The 23332-nt window shown below is 40.4% G+C and overlaps 1 long non-coding RNA gene across 4 annotated transcripts in view; it reads right to left on the bottom strand.

Annotated features, from left to right (window-relative positions):
* LOC103010026 (uncharacterized) overlaps positions 1–23332 on the bottom strand; it is a 389852-nt gene that overhangs the window by 296940 nt on the left and 69580 nt on the right. For all 4 annotated transcript variants that reach the window (XR_009005839.1, XR_009005838.1, XR_009005837.1 and 1 more), the window contains exon 2: positions 2501–2570. This is a non-coding gene — a long non-coding RNA (uncharacterized LOC103010026). The remainder of the gene's footprint in view (positions 1–2500; positions 2571–23332) is intronic.

The following is a 23332-nucleotide window of genomic DNA, read 5'->3' as shown; positions in this document are numbered from 1 at the left end:
ACAAATAATCCAAAAATTTATATGGAACCATAAAACACCCAGAACTGCCAAAGCAAGCCTGAGGAAAAAGAACAAAGCAGGGGCATAACCCTCCCAGATTTCAGACAATACTACAAAGCTACAGATATCAAAACAGCATGGTATTGGCACAAAAACAAACATATGGATCAATGGAATAGAACAGAGAGCCCAGAAGTAAACCCACACACCTACAGTCAATCTTCAACAAAGGGGGCAAGAATATACAATGGAGAAAAGACAGTCTCTTCAGCAAGTGGTGCTGGGAAAGTTGCACAGCTGCAGGTAAATCAATGAAGTGAGAACACACCCTCACACCATGCACAAAAATAAACTCAAAATGGCTTAAAGACTTAAATATAAGACAAGAAACCATAAAATTCCTAGTAGAGAACATAGGCAAAACATTCTCTGACATAAATTGTAGCAATGTTTTCTTAGGTCAGTTTCCCAAGGTAATAGATATAAATAAAAAATAAACAAATGGGACCTAATCAAACCTCATAAGCTTTTGCACAGCAAAGGAAACCATAAACAAAATGAAAAGACAACCTACATACTGGAAGGAAATATTTGCAAACAATGCAACCGACAAGGGCTTAATTTCCAAAATATACAAACAGTTCATGCAGCTCAGTATCAAAAAAAACACAAACAACCCAATCAAAAAATGGGCAGAGGATTTGAATAGATATTTCTTCAAAGAAGACATACAGATGGCCAAAAAGCACATAAAAAGATGCTAACATTGCTAATTATTAGAGAAACACAGATCAAAACTACAATGAGGTCCACTTCATTGTAGCCAGTCAGGATGGCCATCATTTAAAAATCTACAAATAATAAATGCTGGAGAGGGTTGGAGAAAAGGGAACCCTCTTACACTGTTGGTGGGAGTGTAAATTGGTGCAGAGAACACCATGGAGAACAGTACGGAGGGTCCTTAAAAAACTAAAAATAGAACTACTATATCATCCAGCAATCCCACTCCTGGGCATATATACAGAGCAAACTCTAATTCGAAAAGATGTATGCACCTCAATGTTCATTGCAACACTATTTACGATAGCCAAGACATGGAAGTAACCTAAATGTCCATTGACAGATGAGTGCATAAAGAAGATGTGGTGTATACACACACACACACACACACACACACACACACACACACACACACACACTGGAATATTACTCAGCCATAAAAAAGAATGAAATAATGCCATTTGCAGCAACATGGCTGGACCTAGAGATTATCATAGTAAGTGAAGTATGTCAGACCTAGAAAGACAAATATCATATATCACTTATATGTGGAATCTAAAATATGATACAAATGAACTTATTTACAAAACAGAAACAGACTCACAGACATAGAAAACAAACTTATGGTTACCAGAGGGGAAAAGGGATGGGAAAGGCATAGAATAGGAGTTTGGGATTAGCAGACACAAACTAGTATACATAAAATAGATAAACAAGGTTCTACTGTATAGCACAGGGAACTATATTTAATATCCTGTAATAAAGCATGATGGAAAAGAATATATGTATATATATATATATATATACACACACACACCCACATATATATATATATATATCACTTTGATGTACACCAGAAACTAACACATTGTAAATCAACTATATTTCAATTTAAAAAAATCAAATCAAATCAAAGAGCATTTTACATATCTGAGCTTAAAATCCCATAGCTTGTGATCAATGGGGAAAAGTAATTTAAATTAGTATTTGTGTCACAGACACTAACAAATGAGAAAAATCTCAGAATAAAATATCAAATTGTAGTTCAGTAGCAATGGAACTACGTAACACGACTTTTTTATACTGGGGAATTCATATTTCACACAGAAATTCTGACAGGTGAATGTAAGGTTTTAGGGATTTCAAATGTATTTTTGAAACCAGCTGTAAGGTGGCAAATGCTAAACAGGGCACTGAGGTAGCAGCAGGGAGGCCTGGGTTGTAGTAGTAACACCACGAACTTTTACTCCTGGGCAAGTAATTTAAATTAACATTGGTTTGGTTTTATCATTTGTAAAATGAGAGCTTAGATTAGATATTCTGGGGATTCCCATATCAGCTAAATGTCTATGAGCTTGTTTCATAAATTAATAATAATCACAACTACCAGTATCAGTAAAATGCCAATTTTGTGTCAAGCGATAAACTATTCTTTGCATGCAATATCTCAGTCCTCAGAGCAGAAATGTCTTCATTTCAGAGATCTGTGATTCATGCACAACTGATCAACATAGAGCTGGGATTCCAGCTGAGCTGTCTGTCTTCCTGCCCTCATGCCAACTCAACCACACTTTCTGGCCTTTATCCAACTAATGACAGAATATTCAATCATTCAAGCTGCATAACAAAGCTTAAAATAATGGTTCAACTATTCCAAAATGACATTTTAAAAGCTTCTATTTGAACCATAATGTCAGATAAGGAAGTTTTTATTACTTACAGCTGTTCCAAGGATGAGTCCTTTGAATGTCTGCTTATCTCGTATACGAATTCCATCCTTGTAGAGGTACCTGGAAAACATACAAGATCTTATTAAATTCTAAATTAGCACAAATACCACATATCTTAGATCAGGATTTTTTAAACTGTAGTATGGACCCAAGGAGCTTTGGGGTGTTAATAGATTCCGTAAAAATATAGGGAAACTTTGATTTCATATCAATATGTTCAACTGTCTGGGTAGGAGAGCTCCAAGGCTCTCATCAGAGCCTCAGAGTGATACCGGACCAAAATATTGAGCATCAGTGCCTTAGCCTCTAAAACTTGGAATGGTTGTGGGAAACTTCCGACTGATGAGGTCACATCTACCGGGTAGCAACTACTCTAAGAAAAAGAAAAGTTTGACAGTAACAATTTTTTAAAATCCAGTCCATCGTACTGAATATATTGAACTAGGAGTTACATTTGCAAAGCTGGCAAATATCACCATTAGGACTCATGTGCGGCGGATGAAAACATTCACAGTCGGCTCTCCCATGGTTGCTGCCAAAAATCTACACACAGGAAAGGACACTGTCATGGATTTACAGACACACTGCAACTCATCTGACCCCAAAAGTGACTGGAAACAAACTATATAACCTACTAGCACCTTCTTTGCCTTTTTCCTTCAACTAGAGGATGGCAACATTATTTCCTCTCTAAATCTACCAAAGTTTGCTGTTATTGGTTTTTTTTTTTTCTTAACAAATAGTGAATTGATTTAAACTGGAACCAATGTTGTATATTTTCTGAAGTGATTGAACCCAAACTAACACCGAACTGCAAAATACAGAATCTTAATATTAAACCCGAATTTAATTGAAAAAAATCTCTATGGTTTCTGTGAATGCCGTGGAAGTGAATACCTTTTTATCTAGAGGTTACAAAAGGAATGGGGCCGACTCCAAGGAATTTTAGAGACTGGGAGAGATGGCAAAGGCCAGTCAATGCTCAGTTAACAACTGCAAAGGACACAGCCAGTGACCCAAGAAGGTGAATTTGCAAGAGCTGGGCCAGAAGAGGAAGAAGCTGTAATTCAGAGAAGAAGCTAAACCTAGGAAACGGGAACCACACCAGAAACAGATTCATGGATTTGAGTGTGGAAGAAATTTCCTCTTTAAATACCACCCATGATGCTCAGCGTATCTCCAACCTGCGCACGTACGCAACAGTTTCTGCCCAGGGGATTTGTTTTTTAATTGTTCAGTGCTCGTAAGTGATGAGATCAGTATCACTTTGTAGATGGCCAAGATGTTTCTGAACAAGTAAACATTACTTGGGAGTTTATCATTAGACTAATTCTAACTTGGTTAACAGTTTATATACAGGGATGCTGTCCTTAGTTGCTGGTGCACCAAACCAAAGAAAAGGAATGTTTTTCTTTTTTAATTTATTTATTTTATTTATTTATTTTTGGCTGCGTTGGGTCTTCGTTGCTGCACGTGGCTTTCTCTAGTTGCGGTGAGCAGGGGCTACTCTTCGTTGCGGTGTGCGGGTTTCTCATTGCAGTGGCTTCTCTTGTTGTGGAGCACGGGCTCTAGGCACACAGGCTTCAGTAGTTGTGGCACGTGGGTTCAGTAGTTGTGGCTCGCGGGCTCTAGAGCACAGGCTCAGTAGTTGTGGCGCATGGGCTTAGTTGCTCCGCGGCATGTGGGATCTTCCCAGACCAGGGCTCGAACCCGTGCCCCCTGCATTGGCAGGAGGATTCTCAACCACTGCACCACCAGGGAAGTCCTGAAAAGGAATGTTTTGCTCTCAGTTTTTCAGTGGAGCTCAGGTCTCAAATTCAGCTAACCTTAAGTGAACCACAGTTCCCAAAGAGATCCTCAAACAATTGCACTTTTTCTTATGAATCTGGAAGCAAATTTGTCCTAAGACATTTCAGTCTGTTTTACCCAAGGGAATCAATGATACATTTTGGACCAAAACATGTTAGAATTTCAGAAGAGTTCAGAAAGGCTTTTGTTTCAGAGAAAAATCTGTGCTCTCCTTTGTGTCTGGCAGGGCACAACTGCAGTCTGGTGGTGTGTTTAGTCTAAAGAAAATTAGCCTCCTGGACATACATGCACTATAGCTACGTTATGTAAACACCCGAAATGCTTGGGAAAGGCCACCACAAAAATCACTGATGGACACACGTTACTGAAAAAGCTGAGGCGTTTACTGGTCTGATCCTCCCTCTCAATGAATAATGAACTCAACATGACTAAGACTGTTAATCAATCATGTTGAGCATTTATTGAGCACCTTATGTTCTCTTCTTTATTCCCCAAATATTTCATGAGCAGTTACCGCATTCTCAATGCTGGGTTATGTGGTGAATTAGAGGAGACGGCCCCTCGCCTCCACAGGATCCAGTGGGAAAATCAGAACATGAGTAAATAAAAACATATGAGAGAAAAACATTAGCTTCTGTGGTGTAACAAATGAACAGGCACCGTGGGAGAGAAAAACAGAGAGGAAGCTTCCCAGAGGAGTTGACATTAAAGGTGGGACAAGACAGAGGAAAACGTCACCAGGGAAAGACCCACAAGCCTCACATGCAAAGGCCCCGCAGGGGGGGACAGTGAGCACTTACCGTGCGTGGAGAGATTAGAGAACAACGCATCCAGTATAACAAACAAAGCAGGGCTTCCCTGGTGGCGCAGTGGTTGAGAATCTGCCTGCCAATGCAGGGGACACGGGTTCAAGCCCTGGTCCGGGAAGATCCCACATGCCGCGGGGCAACTAGGCCCGTGAGCCACAACTACTGAGCCTGCGCGTCTGGGGCCTGTGCTCCGCAGCAAGAGAGGCCGCGATAGTGAGAGGCCCGCGCACCGTGATGAAGAGTGGCCCCCGCTTGCCGCAACTAGAGAAAGCCCTCGCACAGAAAACGAAGACCCACACAGCCATAAATAAATAAATAAATAAATGAAAATTTAAAAAATAAATAAATAAAGCAAATAATTTAAAAAAAAAAAGCAAAGGATAGAATCCTTAAGATGAACTTACATGTGTGTGTGGATCTGAAGCCACACTGGGCTGTGGGCGTCTGACTTACTAAAATGGAACGTGGAGCAGGGAAATAGCGATTCCTTGAACTAGGGTAGGTGCGGGGGACACGGGGCAAGCGGACACATCAGAAGTGCTCTTGGGGGCGGAGCGAACGGGGTGTGCTGGAGAGCCCGAGCGGGCGGCTCCCAGAGCAGCGGCGCCGGTTCACTGAGCGGGCGCGAGACACACGGGTGTGCAGCAGGACGGGCGAGGCTGCGAGAGCAGAGAAGCGAGTCCTGCGCTTCGTGTGCGCTGCACGGAAATACAAGCAGGACCCCGATTCTCAAGCATGCCGCTGTGCGCGCACACACACATACACAGCCTGACTGCTGGGAATGCTCTTCGCGGGTTATCAACCCCACCCTTTGTGACAACTTGTTTCTCTGGCCATGAGGGGACAAGACGATACATCTGCAGGGTGCGTCAGAGCTGAGGTCGCCACAGACGTGGTGCCCACGGTAGCAGGTGATTCTTGGCTTTAGTCAACGCTGCAGTAATTCACAAGCACCCCCTTATCTGCAGCCTTGCTCGCCCATCGCACGGGGAGGCGGAGCCATCCTCCCCCACTGGGCCACCACCACGTCCGTGTGTGTCTAGATTCCAGAGCCCGCCCAATTGGCCTCTAAGTGTGGGCTCACCCCCCAGACAAGCAAGATCTAAGCCTGAAGCCTGTCTCTGCATCTCCACACACCAGCTCCCACCCCAGTGCCTGTCTCAGCACCTTCACAGACCTCCAGATCAACGAGCGGCCCGGATCGCAGGGCCTCTGTGAACCCCACCCAGAAGGAGCTCACGTCGCTCCGGGCGTCTCCGGGACTGGCTCACACGAGGCTTGCATCCACGCGTGTAGCAGAGTCTACCATCCTCAACTGCCTTTGACCCTGACATTTCCTTCCAAACCTCAAATTCCACTTTCTTCTAATCTGGACAGGGGGTGTTGGTGCGGAAGAGGTCTCCCAGCCCACAAACTCCTTTTTTCTAAGAACACCTCTGTTTTGAGAGGCTATCCCTACTCGGTAATGTTACTGAAAACAGGGAAAGATTGGCCTCAGGGGCCACATGAATGAGTTCACCACCTACTGTGTCATAAAACGTTGATAAACTGTCCTTCCCGTTCCCTGAGTCACACAACTTACAGAAGCCCAGAGATACGGTTAGAAGAGCGTTGACTCGAAGTGTCGTTAAGTGCTTTTCTTGTTCTCACCCAGAGCGCATAAAGCACTTGAGCATGTAACGATCCAGCCGCAGCAATGTTGCCCATTCATCTTATCCAAAATTAGCTTCTTGCTAATAATTCATTGTACTAGGTTTCTTCATTGAGTATCGCACTAGCAATAAGATTTCTTCCAAACCATATTTACAAGTGATGAAGTTTTTTGTCTTGTGCTGTTTATCAATTTGTTTGTTTTACTGTTGGGGAGATACTCCTTACATGCCAATGAGTAAAGAACCCCAGACCCCCAGAACTGGGATGAAACACAGTGCGGTCAGGAGTGGACCACTCACAGCACCAGCCTAGAAGCCCGAAGAATCCTTAGCAATGTTTAACACATGGAAATCAAGCATGCCATGTGCCTGCTGGGCATGGGGTTGGTTGTGAACAGCTAGGAGAGCTAATACTATAGAATGGACTGATTCTAAACAGGAACCAAGGTTTTAGGACTGAGGGATGAAAAGAGCTGTAGGAGGTCTTGTGTCATAGGCTGGGTGTCTCAGTTGAACACAGCAGGCTGCAAGGCTCTTGAGCTGGGGTGTGATGTGAATTCTAGTGACTCAGGAAGATGCTACAATCATTGCATAAATTAAATGGGAGAAAAAGTGTCGGGACAGCATCTCCTCTTTACAAGAATAATTTCAGCTTTTTCCCCAGAGTCCTTAATGAATCCACAAATGGAAATATTTCTATAAAAATGTTAATTACCTCCTTAATGTTTTTTTAAAAAGAAAGTTGCAGCACTCGCTCCTTAATTAAACAAATGTCCTTCCGGTTTCTTTGTCCAGCATTCCACATGAGTGGCGCAGTCATGACCTCCCAGCTTTCAACTCATCAACACGCATGGTTTCTGCATCAAAACAGGCAGTCGCTTAAAATACCTTTACTCTCATTTACCTGCAATACTCAAAAGAGCGCCACAATGGCCAACGGTCACATGTGTGAGCTCACTGCTTCGAAGTGTGGTTCTTCCCCAAGTTCACTAAAGTCCCTAACTGTGGAACTGCCCTGGTGGTCCAGTGGTTAAGAATCGGTCTTGCAATGCAGGGGACGCCGGTTCGATACCTCATCGGGGAACTAAGATCCCACATGCCACGGGGCAACTAAGCCCGTGCGCCACAACTACTGAGCCTGCGAACCACAACTACTGAGCCTGTGAGCCACAACTATTGAGCCTGCACACCACAACTAGAGAGAAGCCCTCACACTGCTACGAAGAGCCCAACTGCAACGAAGAGCCCACGTGCCACAACGAAAGATCCCGCGTGCCACAACTAAGACCTGATGCAGCCAAAAAGATAGATAAATAAATATTTTTAAAAAAATAATAAAAAAACTAAGGTCCCTAATTGTAATGTGCTCACTGCTCAAGAAGGTCTTGGATGGCTGAGTTGTTGACATACAGCTTCTCTTGGATCAATGGAATTTTTACAAGTATTGATTAATTAGATCTGAATATGAAAGTTGCACAAACTCTGTTTTGTTTTTATTTTTCTCCAATTTAGAATTTTTGTAGCAGGGATGGAGGAATAGAAATGTGCATGAATATTCAAATGTTTTCAGATGAATAATCTGTTGAAAGCAACAATGGACTTCACTTAAAAATGGTGAAATGAGCTTTGTTGAAAAGCGGACAGTGTTTTTTAAGAAGATGAAGAATTACTTTAATTAAACGAAAAGGTGAAAATAATCTATCAGCACTGTACGTCACTGTTGATTTTTCTTGCAACTTACAAGTACAGCAAATTTTCAAGTCCCTCAAAAGCATTTCTGGAAATCTTTCTGATTTGGCTGTTGTGCAGGAGACTGATAAAACGGAACGAACAAACAAGAACTCCAGGATGAGAAAGAGATTCTTCAAACCTTATGCTAGATCTGCTAGACAGAGCTTCACACAGCAGAAAAACATTTACCGACATGGTTCACTAAATTTAGAGATTTATAACTTTCTGTTCAAAAGGCTATATTATTAGCGTGTCACAAAAAACTTTCCAAGAATAATTTTTATTTAATTAAATCACCCTAAAATACCCCTGAAAGAGCACTATACACCCAAGGATAACATTCTTGTTTTCCTGAAGCCTATCCTTTAAAAGGAAAATTATCAACATGGTCATGGTAACAAAGGAGCATCTTTCTAAATAAACATATGGAGAGTTACACACACTCAGGCTTAAGCATTTTCCTTGAAAAAATAGCCATCACAGCCCTTGGCATGCAGTGAACTCCCATTGTGCATTTGCTGAATTGTCAAACCAGAGTCAACTACACCACAGAAAGGGGAGGCTTATATAGGGCTATCAAACGGTCCAAAAACGACTTCTCAAAAATCCAGGGAGAAAAATAACCGGTGGCAGAAATAAATTGTATTTGAACAGTAAAATGCGTTACCCAAAAATCACCTTTCAGCAACTTGGAAAGCTTTGGGGAAAACTCCGGCAAATGAAAAGTACAGATTGCTTCGGATAAATATACTTAAAATTTCTTTCAAATTTAAATGATCATGGCATGTCTAAATGTATAGGGAAAGTCGGCTAATTGGATTGGCACACATGTTTCTGAATATCCTATAACAGCTACAAAAGGCAAAGCTTCTAAAATCTACTGCCAGCATCAAATGCTAGAGGGTTCATTTTTAGAGTATTATAAAATATTTGTTTTGTGCTTTTTTAATGACTGATCAGGATAACAGAAGCGCTTTGGCTAATGGAGCAGGTGACTATTTTAGCCATTATACACAATTACACAGACAGCCAGGGGTCCAGAACTGCTCGTAACCTCTCACCGCTAAAGGTTCAGCCACAATTCTCCCAACAGCACCTGGCCTGCGGACACCCCACCTGTGACACTGAGGCCACTCCTCGCCATTTGTGACTGCCCAGTGTTCTGGCCGTCAGAGCCGGGGGGGCAGGACAACCAGTCTATGGTCTGCATCAGAGCTGATGCCATACAGAGATAGTGGCCATCTTCATGCATAGTTCTCAGCCTCAGTCAGTGACCCGGTAAACTTTATAGCCCTCCGTGTGCTCAAGGAACTCTTAGGCTGGCTGAAAGCCACGTGGCTAGTTAATACCTAGTTAATCCCAGACACTAACCTTGTCCTGAGAGAATTTGTCACTCAGTTACTTCCTCTGTATATTCTCTTAATTTAATGTTCAAAACCCATTACTATACTTCCTTTAGGTCCCCAAACTACCAGCATACCAATATTTTTAATTAAAGAATGACAATTCTGTTCCCATACTTTATTAAACACATGTACCAAGGCATGCAGAAGAAAGTGCATGTATGTATGCACATGTATATGTCTATGTACACATGTTTATATACGTGTGCACATGAATATATGTACACATACATGTGCGTGTGTGCTTATGCACATATAACGTAAGTTGTGGTCTGCACATGTGATGTGTGTATACGCGTGGTATGCTGTACACACTGTATTTTCAATCTCACCTGACACACAGAACACAGGAAACAATTTGAGTATTTTCACAATTCTCCCAAGGCTGGGGCCCAGGAGAGAAGTCGTTCCATTTAATGCAAAGAATGCCTTCCAGCCTTACTGCTAATTCTCTTCAATTCCACAGGTGAGAGGGGAAAAGATACTACATATCATAATTCATACTTCTTCAGTATATAAATGTGCTTGAATTCTATGTTTCTGGATATTCTTATACAGTTATCTAGATTTTGGTAAAAATAAAACGTGAAATTTCTAAAACTTGCACTGAAGTTGTTTTTATTTCTTTAACATTGTACTTCACTATGAACGTGAATGCTCTAAAGCAGGGGCCCCCAACCCCCTGGCCGCGGATCAGCTCCAGTCCGTGGTCTGTTAGGAACCGGGCTGCACAGCGGGAGGTGAGCGGCGGGCGAGCGAGGGAAGCGTCATCTGCCGCTCCCCATCGCTCGCATTACTGCCTGAACCATCGCTGGCATCACTGGCACTACCACCTGAAGCATCCCCGCCCCCTGCCCCCGTCCGTGGAAAAACTGTCCTCCACGAAACCGGTCCCTGGTGCCAAAAAGGTGGGGGACCTTTGCTCTAAAGTACGAGATAAAGTATTATGAAACAGAAACAGATTCACAGATACAGGGAACAGACCTGTGGTTGCCAAGGGGGAGGAGGGCGGGGGAGGGATGGAGTAGGAGGTAGGATGAGAAGTTGCACACTATTATATACAGGATGGATAAACAACAAGGTGCTACTGTAGAGCACAGGGAACTCTATTCAATGTCCCATGATAAACTATAATGGAAAAGAACATGAAAAAGAATGTAGTGTATATATGTATAACTGAGTCACTTTGCTGTACATTAGAAATTAACAACATAGTAAGTCAACTCTACTTCAATTAAAAATAATAATAAAAAATAAAGTATGAGAAAATATTTACCTCACAGGTTTTCCTGGAAACTTTTTATTGCCAACAAGAACAAATCCATTAAAATGGTTCACAGTTGACTGTGTTTTCCAATCACAAGTACATATTTCTTCTCGAGGTTTATTCAAAGCATTATGCATTCCATCAAAATACCACTGTTATGATTTTAACGGATGGAATATTTTCCTAACAGAGTTTTGGTTAAGTGATTGCAGATACTGTCATTTATATTATTTTTGTTTTATTTGCATAAAGGAGATATATTCAAAATTATGAGAGAGTCTACTGAAATTCAGGGTATAAAACAACACCTGACACCCGTTCACCAAAAATCAGCTCAAACTTGGGGAAATGTGTGCTTGTCTACTATATCCTAATATTGCCTATGGGGCCAAGGGCGGAGAAAAATGAAGCAAATAAAACTCCCAAGAAAAAAAATGTTATGTTTTATTGAGGAAATAAAATAATTCTGGACGACAGGCGATCTGCTTATCTTGATGATCAAAACCTTGGCGAAAAAGAGGAACCAGCAATACACCAACAGGTCTGTTTGATCAGCTGCACCTTTTCTTGCTGAAACAGTGTCTTACACATCGTGTTCACACATATGCTCGTACGACTGATATTATACGAATGTGTACTTTGTGGTTGGAAATATTTTGTTAAAAAGCAATAAGTAGGGGGACCTTAAACATGGCGGAGGAGTAAGACGCAGAGATCACCTTCCTCCCCACAAATACATCAAAAATACATCTACATGTGGAACAACTCCTACAGAACACCTACTGAACGCTGGCAGAAGACCTCAGACTTCCCAAAAGTCAAGAAAATCCCCACATACCTGGGTAGGGCAAAAAAAGAAAAAAGAAAAAACAGAGACAAAAGAATAGGGACGGGACCTGCACCAGCAGGAGGGAGCTGTGAAGGAGGAAAGGTGTCCACACACTAGGAAGCCCCCTCACTGGCAGAGACGGCGGGTGGCCTGGGGAAGCTTCGGAGCCACGGAGGAGAGCGCAGCCACAGGGGTGCGGAGGGCAAAGCGGAGAGATCCCCGCACAGAGGATCGGTGCCGACCAGCACTCACCAGCCCGAGAGGCTTGTCTGCTCACCCGCTGGGGCAGGCGGGGCTGGGAGCTGAGGCTCGGGCTTCGGTCGGATCGCAGGGAGAGGACTGGGGTTGGCGGCGTGAACACAGCCTGAAGGGGTTAGCGCACCACAGCTAGCCGGGAGGGAGTCCGGGAAAAGGTCCGCAGCTGCCGAAGAGGCAAGAGACCATTGTTTCGGGGTGCATGAGGAGAGGGGATTCAGAGCGCCACCTAAACAAGCTCCAGAGACGGGCGCAAGCCGTGGCGATCAGCGCGGACCCCAGAGACGGGCATGAGACGCTAAGGCTGCTGCTGCCGCCACCGAGAAGCCTGTGTGCGAGCACAGGTCACTATCCACACCGCCCCTCCCGGGAGCCTGTGCAGCCCGCCATGGCCAGGGTCCCATGATCCAGGGACAACTTCCCCGGGAGAACGCACGGCGCGCCTCAGGCTGGTGCAACGTCACACCTCTGACGCCGCAGGCTCGCCCTGCATCCGTACCCCTCCCTCCCCCCGGCCTGAGTGAGCCAGAGCCCCCGAATCAGCTGCTCCTTTAACCCTGTCCTGTCTGAGTGAAGAACAGACGCCCTCAGGCGACCTACAGGCAGAGGCGGGACCAAATCCAAAGCTGAATCCCGGGAGCTGTGCGAACAAAGAAGAGAAAGGGAAATCTCTCCCAGCAGTCTCAGGAGCAGCGGACTAAATCTCCACAATCAACTTGATGTACCTGCATCTCTGGAATACCTGAATAGACAACGAATCATCCCAAAATTGAGGCGGTGGACTTTGGGAGCAACTGTAGACTTGGGGTTTGCTTACTTCACCTAATATGTTTCTGGTTTTACATTTATCTTAGTTTAGTATTTAGAGCTTCTTATCATTGGTACATTTGTTTATTGATTTGGTTGCTCTCTTCCTTTTTTTTTAATACACATATATATATTTTTTCCCTTTTCTCTTTTTGTGAGTGTGTATGTGCATGTTTCTTTGTGTGATTTTATCTGTATAGCTTTGCTCTTACCATTGTCCTAGGGTGCTGTCTGTCCACTTCAGTTTTTTGTTGGTTTGTTTGTTTTTAGTATACTTTTTAGCACTTGTTATCATTGGTGGATTTGTTTTTTGGTTTGGTTACTCTCTTCTTTCATTCTTTTTTTTAATTACTTTTTTTACCTTTAATTTTTTTTTTTACTTTTTATTTTAATAACTTTATTTTATTTTATTTTTTTCTTTCTTTCTTTCTTCCTTTCTTTTTCTCCCTTTTCTTCTGAGCCGTGTGGCTGAAAGGGTTTTGGTGCTCCAGCCAGGTGTCAGGCCTGAGCCTCTGAGGTGGGAGAGCCGAGTTCAGGACATTGGTCCAACAGAGACCTCCGGGCCCCACGTAATATCAAACGGTGAAGACTCTCCCAGAGATCTCCATCTCAATGCTAAGACCCAGCTCCACTCAACGACCATCAAGCTACAGTGCAGGACACCCCATGGCAAACAACCAGCAAGACAGGAACACAATCCCACCCATCAGCAGAGAGGCTGCCTAAAATCATAATAAGGTCACAGACACCCCAACACACCACCAGACATGGTCCTGCCCACCAGAAAGACAAGATCCAGCCTCATCCACCAGAACACAGGCACCAGTCCCCTCCACCAGGAAGCCTACGCAACCCAATGAACCAACCTTACCCACTGGGGCAGACACCAAAAACAACAGGAACTACAGACTTGCAGCCTGCAAAAAGGAGACCCCAACACAGTATGTTAAGCAAAACGAGAAGACAGAGAAATACACAGCAGACAAAGGAGCAAGGTAAAAACCCACTACACCAAACAAATAAAGAGGAAATAGGCAGTCTACCTGAGAAAGAATTCAGAGCAATGATAGTAAAGATGATCCAAAGTCTTGGAAATAGAATGGAGAAAACACAAGAAACGTTTAACAAGGACCTAGAAGAACTAAAGAGTAAACAAACAATGATGAACAACACAATAAATGAAATTTAAATTTCTCTACAAGGAATCAATAGCAGAATAACTGAGGCAGAAAAAACGGATAAGTGACCTGGAAGATAAAATAGTAGAAATAACTACCTCAGAGCAGAATAAAGAAAAAAGAATGAAAAGAATTGAGGACAGTCTCAGAGACCTCTGGGACAATATTAAACACACCAACATTTGAATTATAGGGGTCCCAGAAGAAGAAGAGAAAAAGAAAGGGTTGGAGAAAATATTTGAAGAGATTACAGTTGATAACTTCCCTAATATGGGAAAGGAAATAGTCAATCAAGTCCAGGAAGCATAGAGAGTCCATACAGGATAAATCCAAGGAGAAATACACCAAGACACATATTAATCAAACGATCAAAAATTAAATACAATGAAAAAATATTAAAAGCAGCAAGGGAAAAGCAACAAATAACATACAAGGGAAACCACATAAGGTTAACAGCTGATCTTTCAGCAGAAACTCTACAAGCCAGAAGGGACTGGCAGGACATATTTAAAGTGATGAAAAGGAAAAGCCTATAACCAAGATTACTCTACCCAACAAGGATCTCATTCAGATTCGATGGAGAAATTAAAACCTTTAACAAATAAGCAAAAGCTAAGAGAATTCAGCACCACCAAACCAGCTTTACAACAAATGCTAAGGAACTTCTCTAGGCAGGAAACACAAGAGAAGGAAAAGACCTACAATAACAAACCCAAAACAATTCAGAAAATGGTAATAGGAGTATACATATCGATAACTACCTTAAATGTAAATGGATTAAATGCTCCAACCAAAAGACATAGACTGGCTGAATGAATACAAAAACAAGACCCGTATATATGCTGTCTACAAGAGACCCACTTCAGACCTAGGGACACATACAGACTGAAAGTGAGGGGATGGAAAAAGATATTCCATGCAAATGGAAATCAAAAGAGAGCTGGAGTAGCAATTCTCCTATCAGACAAAATAGACTTTACAATAAACACTATTAAAAGAGACGAAGAAGGACACTACATAATGATCAAGGGTTCAACCCAAGAAGAAGATATAAGAATTGTAAATATTTATGCATCCAACATAGGAGCACCTCAATACCTAAGGCAAATGGTCAACTGCCTTAGATGTTGAGGTACTTTATGGCATGATCAACTGCCATAAAAGGGGAAATCAACAGTAACACAATCATACTAGGGGACTTTAATACTCCACTTTCACCAATGGACAGATCATCCAAATTTAAAATAAATAAGGAAACACAAGCTTTAAATGATACATTAAACAAGATGGACTTAACTGATATTTATAGGACATTCCATCCAAAAACAACAGAATACACTTTCTTCTCAAGTGCTCATGGAACATTCTCCAGGATAGATCATATCCTGGGTCACAAATCAAGCCTCGGTAAATTTAAGAAAATTGAACTTGTATCAAGTATCTCTTCTGACAACAATGCTGTGAGACTAGATACCAATTACAGGAAAAAATCTGTAAAAAATACAAACACATGGAGGCTAAACAATACACTACTAAATAACCAAGAGATCACTGAAGAAATCAAAGAGGAAATCAAAAAATACCTAGAAATAAATGACAATGAAAACACGAGGACCCAAAACCTATGGGATGCAGCAAAAGCAGTTCTAAGCAGGAAGTTTATAGCAATATAATCCTACCTCAAGAAACACGAAACATCTCAAATAAACAACCTAACCTTACACCCTAAAGAAATTAGAGAAAGAAGAACAAAAAAAACCCAAAGTTACCAGAAGGAAAGAAATCATAAAGATCAGATCAGAAATAAATGAAAAAGAAATGAAGGAAACGATAGCAAAGATCAGTAAAACTAAAAGGTGGTTCTTTGCGAAGATAAACAAAATTGATAAACCATTAGCCAGACTCATCAAGAAAAAAAGGGAAAAGACTCAAATCAATAGAACTAGAAATGAAAAAGGAGAAGTAACAACTGACACTGCAGAAATACAAAGGATCATGAGAGATTACTACAAGCAACTATATGCCAATAAAATGGACAACCTGGAAGAAATGGACAAATTCTTAGAAAAGCACAACCTTCTGAGACTGAACCCGGAAGAAACAGAAAATGTAAACAGACCAATCACAAGCACTGAAATTGAGACTGTGATTAAAAATCTTCCAACAAACAAAAGCCCAGGACCGGATGGCTTCACAGGCGAATTCCATCAAACATTTAGAGAAGAGGTAACACCTACCCTTCTCAAACTCTTCCAAAATATAGCAGAGGGAGGAACACTCCCAAACTCATTCTACAAGGCCACCATCACCCTGATACCAAGACCAGACAAAGATGTCACAAAGAAAGAAAACTACAGGCCAATATCCCTGATGAGCATAGATGCAAAAATTCTCAACAAAATACTGGCAAACAGGATCCAACAGCACATTAAAAGGATCATACACCATGATCAAGTGGGGTTTATCCCAGGAATGCAAGGATTCTTCAATATACGCAAATCAATCAATGTGATAAACCATATTAACAAATTGAAGGAGAAAAACCATATGATCATCTCAATAGATGCAGAAAAAGCTGTCGACAAAATTCAACACCCATTTATGATAAAAACACTCCAGAAAGTGGGCATAGGGGGAACTCATCTCAACATAATAAAGGCCATATATGACAAATCCACAGCCAACATCGTTCTCAGTGGGGAAAAACTGAAACCATTTCCACTAAGATCAGGAAGAAGACAAGGTTGCCCACTCTTACCACTACTACTCAAGATAGTTCTGGAAGTTTTAGCCACAGCAATCAGAGAAGAAAAAGAAATAAAAGGAATCCAAATCGGAAAAGAAGAAGTAAAACTGTCACTGTTTGCAGATGACATGATACTATACTTAGTGAATCCTAAAGATGTTACCAGAAAACTACTAGACATAATCAATGAATTTGATAAAGTAGCAGGATACAAAATTAATGCACAGAAATCTCTTGCATTCCTATACACTAATGATGAAAAATCTGCAAGAGAATTTAAGGAAACACTCCCATTTACCATTGCAACAAAAAGAATAAAATACCTTGGAATAAACCTACCTAAGGAGACAAAAGACCTGTATATGGAAAACTATAAGACACTGATGAAAGAAATTAAAGATGATACAAACAGATGGAGAGATATACCATGTTCTTGGATTGGAAGAATCAACATTGTGAAAATGACTATACTACCCAAAGCAATCTACAGATTCAATGCAATCACTATCAAACTACCAATGGTATTTTTCACAGAACTAGAACAAAAAATTTCACAATTTATATGGAAACACAAAAGACCCCAAATAGCCAAAGCAATCTTGAGAAAGAAAAACAGAGCTGGAGGAATCAGGCTCCCAGACTTCAGACTATACCACAAAGCTACAGTAATCAAGACAGTATGGTACTGGTGCAAAAACAGAAATATAGATCAATGGAACAGGATAAAGAGCCCAGAGATAAACCCACGCACATATAGTCACCTTATCTTTGATAAAGGAGGCAAGAATATACAATGAAGAAAAGACAACCTCTTCAATAAGTGGTGCTGGGAAAACTGGGCAGCTACATGTAAAAGAATGAAATTAAAACACTCCCTAACACCGTACACAAAAATAAACTCAAAATGGATCAAAGACCTAAATGTAAAGCCAGACTATATAAAACTCTTAGAAGAAAACATAGGCAGAACACTCTATGACATAAATCACAGCAAGATCCTTTTTGACCCACCTCCTAGAGAAATGGAAATAAAAACAAAAATAAACAAATGGGACCTAATGAAACTGAAAAGCTTTTGCACAGCAAAGGAAACCATAAACAAGACCAAAAGACAACCCTCAGAAGGGGAGAAAATATTTGCAAGTGAAGCAACTGACAAAGGATTAATCTCCAAAATATACAAGCAGCTCATGCAGTTCAATATCAAAAAAACAAACAACCCAAACCAAAAATGGGCAGAAGACCTAAATAGAAATTTCTCCAAAGAAGATATACAGATTGCCAACAAACACATGAAAGGATGCTCAACATCACTAATCATTAGAGAAATGCAAATCAAAACTACAATGAGGTATCACCACAGACCAGTCAGAAAGGCCATCATCAAAAAATCTACAAACAATAAATGTTGGAGAGGGTGTGGAGAAAAGGGAACCCTCTTGTACTGTTGGTGGGAATGTAAATTGATACAGCCACTATGGAGAACAGTATGGAGTTTCCTCAAAAAACTAAAAATTGTACTACCATATGACCCAGCAATCCCACTACTGGGCATATACCCTGAGAAAACCATAATTCAAAAAGAGTCATGCACCACAATGTTCATTGCAGCTCTATTTACAACAGCCAGGACATGGAAGCAACCTCAGTGTCCATCGACAGATGAATGGATAAAGAAGATGTGGCACATATATGCAATGGAATATTACTCAGCCATAAAAGGAAACGAAATTGAGTTATTTGTAGTGAGGCGGACGGACCTAGAGTCAGTCATACAGAGTGAAGTAAGTCACAAAAAGAAAAACAAATACTGTATGCTACCACATATATATGGAATCTAAAAAAAATGGTTCTGATGAACCTAGGGTCAGGACAGGAATAAAGACGCAAACACATAGAATGAACTTGAGGACACAGGGAAGTGGAAGGGTAAGCTGGGAAGAAGTGAGAGAGTGGCATTGACATAGATACACTACCAAATGTGAAACAGATAGCTAGTGGGAAGCAGCTGCATAGCACAGGGAGATCAGCTCAGTGCTTTGTGACCACCTAGAGGGGTGGGATATGGAGGGCGGGAGGGAGACGCAAGAGGGAGGGGATATGGGGCTATATGTATGCATATAACTGATTCACTTTGTTATACAGCAAAAACTAACAACACTGTAAATCAATTATACTCCAATAAAGATGTTAAAAAAATAAACATAATAATTTAATAAGGATGAAAAAAAATTAACAGAGTTTAAGAGACTTACTGGACACAATTAAGTATACCAACACACATGTAATGGGAATCTCAGGAGGAGAAGAGAGAAAGCGGAAAAAATCTAAACATCCAAGAGGGTCAGTGAACTCCAAGAAAAATAAATGCAAAAAAATCCACAAAGAGAACAACTATAATCAACTTTCTGACAGCCAGAGACAAAGAGAATTCTGAAAACAGCAAGAGAGAAGCAACTCATCATGTAGTGACCCTCAATATGATCATCAGAAACCATGGAGACCAGATGGGAATGGGACATTTTTAAAGGGCTGATAATAAGAAACGGTCAGTAAAGAATTCTATATTTAGCAAATTTGTCCTTCACAAATGAAGAAGACATTAAGACATTCCCAGGTAAACAACCTAGGGGTTCATTATTGGAAGACCTGCCCTACGAGAAAAGCTAAAGGAAATCCTTTAGTCTGAAATAAAAGGACACTAGACAGTAACTCTAAGTAATACTAATAAATAAAGAATTCTAGTAAAAGTAACTCTATAGGTAATTATAAAATACAGTATAATCATTTTTGGATTTAACTCCTTTTTTTCCCATTTGATTTAAAATGTAGATACATAAATAGTAACTGTAAATCTGTGTTCATGGACACACAGTATATGAAGATGTAATTTGTTATAGTAGCATAAAAGTGGGAAACAGAGCTGTTACAGGAGCAGAGTTTTGAATGCTTTTGAAGCTACACTGACGTCAATTCAAACTAGATTGTTATAAATTTAGGACATGAATTGTAATCCCACGGTAATCTGTAATAAAACTAACTAAAAAATTTACAGAAAATAAAATGAGGACAGAACCAAAATGGTACAATTTTTAAAAATCAATTAAATGCAAAAGGGGGTAGTCGTGGAGGAAAAGAATGACAGAAAACAAACAGAGAAATATAGAAAACAAATAGAAAAATGACAGAAGTAATTCTTTCTTATCAGTAATTACTTGAAGTGTAAATATACTGAACTCTCCAATCAAAAGGCAGAGATTGGCAGAAAGGATTAAAAAATGAAATGCAATGATTTGCTTACACATGAAACTTACTTTCTATCAAAAGACACAAATATATTGAATTTGAAAGGATGGAAAACAATATTCCATGCAAATAGTAACCAAAGAGATCTGACGTGGCTATAATGTCAGAGAAAATAAACTTTATATCAAAGAAGGGTACAAGAGACAAAGAAGGACATGACATATTGAATTATATCTTCATAATTCCTCAAGAAGATATAACAATTATATACATCAATACACCAAACAACAGAGCCCCAAATTATATGAAACAAAAATTGACACGTGATATAGACAGTTCTACAATAATGGTTGGAGACTTCAATACCATAGTTTCAATAAAGGATAGAACATCTAGACAGAAAATAAATAATGAAATAGAGGATTTGAAAAGCCAACTATTTATGGGAATCTTTTACAGGAGTCCTAGAAAACTAGTATATCTTCTTTGAATTTCACATACTATGTTTTACATAGGCTATTATGTTTAATAACTGCATTTATTCCATGACCTAGAACTATACTATTTTATAGATACAGAAACTAACATCACACAGCTAGTAAAATCAGAGCTGGAACTCTCACCCAGGGGGACGATTCCAAAGCCATCGATCACTATGTTCATACTTAGAGTGTTATGATGATTTCATGTGTTTTACTAAAATGTTTTACTATGCTTAAAAACTATGTAAAAATAAAACAACATATAATAAATATATAATAAAAAATAACATATGGGTAAGAATTCCAAATTAATACAGGTTGAACCATCTCATCTGCAACTGTTAAAAGATTACTAGGGCTTCCCTGGTGGCGCAGTGGTTGAGAATCTGCCTGCTAATGCAGGGGACACGGGTTCGAGCCCTGGTCTGGGAAGATCCCACATGCCACGGAGCAGCTGGGCCCGTGAGCCACAATTGCTGAGCCTGCGCGTCTGGAGCCTGTGCCCCGCAACAAGAGAGGCCGCGATAGTGAGAGGCCCGCGCACCGCGATGAAGAGCGGTCCCCGCACCGCGATGAAGAGTGGCCCCCGCTTGCCGCAACTGGAGAAAGCCCTCGCACGAACCGAAGACCCAACACAGCCAAAAATAAATTAAAAAAAAAAAAAAAAAAAAAAAAAAGATTACTAAAGAAAAAATCATGGCAAAATTTCCATGTTCAAAATACATCTTGTGGGGAAGAGAAAGCTCTTTGGCTGGTGATTATGCTTCCAATTCTTCAGATGAGACACACCAAAGAAACAAATGGCAGCCACTGAAGTGCCAACCTACAGCCCAGCATTGTTCCAGCTGTTATTCCCTCATCTGTCTGGAAACAGCACACTAAACTTGAAAGAGAAGTGTTGGAAGTAACATACCTGTTATGGGACTTGAAACTTTCCCATTAAATGTATTTTTTTCTTGAATTTAGAAGTTTGTAATCAGACATATATACAACTTATACAGTATGGACAAAAGAAATGTGTTATTTTACCCGTCTAAAGAGCCATGGAAGCAGAGAGGATGAAGGGGTTAAACTCCTTTGTAGAAGGAGAAATCTTTGCAGGATTCAGTCCTCATGATATTACCCAGCACAGAGTGGACATTCAAAATATTTATTACTAAAGGAATGATCTATAAATAAAGTAATTTCCCCAAAATTGTGGTTTAAAACAACTATTGTTTTATTATTTCTCATGACTTCTGTGGGTTGGAAAATGTACTACAGTTTTAAGCTATAATTTTAACAACTTTCCTTGTAAACTTTTCCTGTGGTAGCATCTTTTTTTCTTTGGGAAATAAGTGAATTTGTAATGCTTAGAAAGCATAATCCCTGCACTTTGTGGATGAAGAAACTGTGACCGAGGAAGTCAGACAATTTACTCAAGGTCACCTAAGTAGTCATCGTGAACCATCTACCACAATACTTCACATACAACATGGGTACAATAAATAGTAAATGCTTTTCCTTTATTTTTAATTAAACATTTGATATTGATTTCAGAAAAATTATCATCACTGATCTGTTTCACAGATGAAACATTCTTTGAAAGGTGAAAACACAGTGAGTAACCTTTGCACTCATTCCATAGGAGTTCTGCATCTGACATGCTACGTCATCATACACAGCAAAATACTGACAGTCAAGAGAGTAAGAGAGTAATACTCAAAATTTGATCAGGTATATGCATAGATAGAAAATACAATGATGTCTTCAAATAGATCTTGGAGTAAGTGATTTTCTAGAGGGAAGTTTTCTCTAATCTGCCCTGATTCTTTCTACCAGCCCTCCAGTTACTCACAAACATTTCTGCCATGATCTGTAAAGAAGTGACAGACAGACATCATGACCATTTAACTCGGCTTTATTCTCCTGATGCTGTGGTTTTCTTTTGTAGGATCATGAGGAAAAGAAATTCACTAGGAAGAGATCAGCCAGAGATAAAGAGAGTATGCCCTCTCTTCGTCACCTTGCTGTGACCATTCTTCCAATTGTCTTCAACTGCATTCCATACCCTGGCCCTACTGCTTGTGGAATTTGCTCTATGAGACCCATATCTAGGATCAGACTGGGTCCATAGGCAGAATAATCAGTCTCATGTTGGTGAAGCTGAGTGCAATTTATGCTACAATGTCAAATTTGTGGAGATAAATTAGTCTGTTAGCCACCAGTGATGAGGTTAATTGTTGACCAGCAAAAGTAAGAAAACTGCATTCACTGTGTAATTCAGTAAGAGCAAAGACATAATCATCTCTTATCAGTAAATGTACCACAAATCAAAGACTAGCTCATCCCATGACACTATATTCTCAAAACAAGCCTTACAAAGAAATCTACAGCTAACATCACATGCTATCCCTTAAGGCTGTATAAAGATTAAAAAGAAAAAGAAAACTTTTTCCCCCCAAAGGACATGACTATGTACATATAAAATCCCAAAGATTTATAAGGAAGTGGTTCAATTAATAAGGATTAATTTAACGAGGTCACAGTATACAAAAATCAATTGCATTTTTTAATTAGCAAGAAACAACTAGAAAAAAAATTTAAATGCCATTTAATAATAGCATAT

The sequence above is a fragment of the Balaenoptera acutorostrata genome, chromosome 17, assembly GCF_949987535.1.
Source record: "Balaenoptera acutorostrata chromosome 17, mBalAcu1.1, whole genome shotgun sequence".
In the NCBI taxonomy this organism is placed as follows: domain Eukaryota; kingdom Metazoa; phylum Chordata; class Mammalia; order Artiodactyla; family Balaenopteridae; genus Balaenoptera; species Balaenoptera acutorostrata.
The sequence above is the reverse complement of the archived record's forward strand: the minus strand, read 5'-3'. Positions and strand labels throughout refer to the sequence as shown.